The sequence below is a fragment of the Gavialis gangeticus genome, unplaced genomic scaffold (assembly GCF_001723915.1).
Source record: "Gavialis gangeticus isolate Ggan-Ray unplaced genomic scaffold, GavGan_comp1, whole genome shotgun sequence".
NCBI lineage: Eukaryota > Metazoa > Chordata > Crocodylia > Gavialidae > Gavialis > Gavialis gangeticus.
In genome coordinates, this window is record NW_017729032.1 from 172,321,722 (window position 1) to 172,324,072 (window position 2,351).

Here is a 2,351-nt window from a genome sequence, read left to right on the forward strand (position 1 = left end):
AGCCCTGTGGGACCCCACTTCCCACGTCCTTTCAGGTTGAGAAGGACCCATCCACTATCACTCTCTGGGTGCGACTCTCTAGCCAGTTGGCGACCCATTGGACTGTATGGGTGTCTATGCCACAGTCCCCCAGCTTCCTAATGAGAATGGGGTGAGAGACGGTATCAAAAGCCTTCCTGAAGTCTAGGAAAACTATATCCACTGCCACCCCTGCATCCAACGATTTAGTGACCTGGTCGTATAGTTTGCATGTATGGGGCTTCATATACCTATGAAAGATGCCAGTGAAGATGGATGGTCATGGGTCGTACTGAGGACCTTGCAGTCGGACTGGCAGAGACTTTACCATGCCCTATGCTGCTAGGAGTCTGTTGGCCTTACCTCCAAGGGGTGGTGGATCCTTCTGATTCTCACATACTTAACAATATACTAGGGCATGGCTAAAGATGCTTTAGATCAGTGGTTCTCAATCTATGGTACACGTACCACCAATAGTACACATACAACCTGTCAGCGGTATGCGTTAACAGATTTATTATAATTACTTTATATGGCAGAACTTTGCTGGTGGTACTTAAGGCTGAACTGAAAAGTTTGCTGGTGGTACTTAAGGTTGTATCATTTTAAATTGGTGGTGCACAATCTGTAAGAACTTGAGAACTGCTGCTTTAGATCTCTGTAAGATGAATTTACTGCCAGGTTTCTGCCTTCCTGATGTTCCTTGTAGAGCAGTTGATACTTTCCCATAAAGGAAAAGTGAACATGGAGCACAAGAATTTATATAGCAGAATAACTAAATTTCCACTATATTGTTCTATATAGTTCCATTCCCTCTGTACCTTTTTTCATATCTCAAACTTTTAGACTTGCACTGAGTCTAAAGAATCCCTGTTCTCATGAAGAAGGTCCATCTTTTGGTTCACTGAGATCTTCTCCCATTCAGAGACTGCAGGATGTAGTGCTGTAGTCTTCTTCTGGACATATGGTTCTCATTGACCTCAACAGAAGCTGCATTCATCCTTCCAAAAGCAGAATTAGGCCTTTAAGATATAACAATGAATCTGTTTCCAAACCACTCAAACCACCAGCATAAGAAACAACTGTATAGATCACTGTTTCTATCCTATCAACTTCTTTGATATTCATCACTAGAAACTGGTAGTGGTGATGCAGAACTAATCCTTTAATTCACATGAATCCCAGATCTTTCTATATGCACAACGTAAATAACTTATGGCTAACCATGTTCTCACCTTGAACTATTTTTAAATGTACATTTTAATTAGGTTGGTGTTTTCACTTTGAATAAGTTGGTCTTTTCACTTTACAAATATTTGGAAATATCTGACACTTTCATATTGTGTGCTACACAGGATTTCACTTGGACTGCATTGCCTTGAGGAATCAAGCCATCAGTTTTCTATTTTCAATCTTTATGACTAGGAATTTGCCAGATGTAACAAGGGGCACCAAAAGTATAGAATTAGCTTAAAAGAAAAACAGATGATGTACTTCTTTATTCTGCTCAATTTACTAACACCTTATTCTGGAACATTTCTTTTGCAGCAGATGACAAATGACAAGACCAGTGGATGATGAGATGCAAAGTTTTATACTCTCACTTGTAATGTTCTGTTGGAAGAAAGTATTAGAAGCACAGTCTATGCTTTAGGAATTGTTCCTGAAATGTCTAAAGGAATATTATGAGATCATTAAGCTCCCCTGGTTACCTTCTGCACAAAAAAATTACATATTGCTCTAGTCTCAGTACATTTCCTTGGGAAGACTGGGGAAAATTCAAGGTTTTGATTCTTATCTTTGAAGCCTTCTGTTGGATTGGTCTAATTTACCTAAGGGACCATCTCAGCCTTCATGATCAGGGCTTCTCTTGCCAGATGCATTCCACTGAAACAATGGATATGTCAACTCCATGAATAGAAGTTGTGCATACTGAAAACAGAACAATTGTTGTGAGTGTTCATAAATCTGGAACTCCTTCCCAGAGTTTATCAAAATGAATATAGATCCCAGTAACTTCAAAGCACAACACATTTCCATCTTGTGATATCATTAAAACTTATTCTGTAAGATCTTTTAGATTTTTTCTGCTCTTTGTAAATTTGATTTCGGTCATTTTAAGGTGGGACTATAAAGGAGGACAACCACTTCTATGCAAACAACATTAAGGCCAGGTACAGACATTGCCATTTTAGCCTAGGAACAGAAATTACACATAAACTGTTATAAGTGATCAGAAACTGGTTAAAATCTGTAACAACAGAAGTTCAGTGTATGTACACCACTTTCAAAATACCCAAAACTGGTTTAAGATAAACCTGGATGGAGGTAGT

At 38.9% G+C, this 2,351-nt stretch overlaps 1 long non-coding RNA gene across 1 annotated transcript in view; it reads left to right on the forward strand.

Annotated features, from left to right (window-relative positions):
* LOC109302416 overlaps positions 1 to 2,080 on the forward strand; it is a 34,410-nt gene extending 32,330 nt beyond the window's left edge. The window contains exon 3 of the long non-coding RNA XR_002098754.1: positions 1,570 to 2,080. This is a non-coding gene — a long non-coding RNA (uncharacterized LOC109302416). The remainder of the gene's footprint in view (positions 1 to 1,569) is intronic.
* The last annotated feature ends 271 nt before the right edge of the window (positions 2,081 to 2,351 follow it).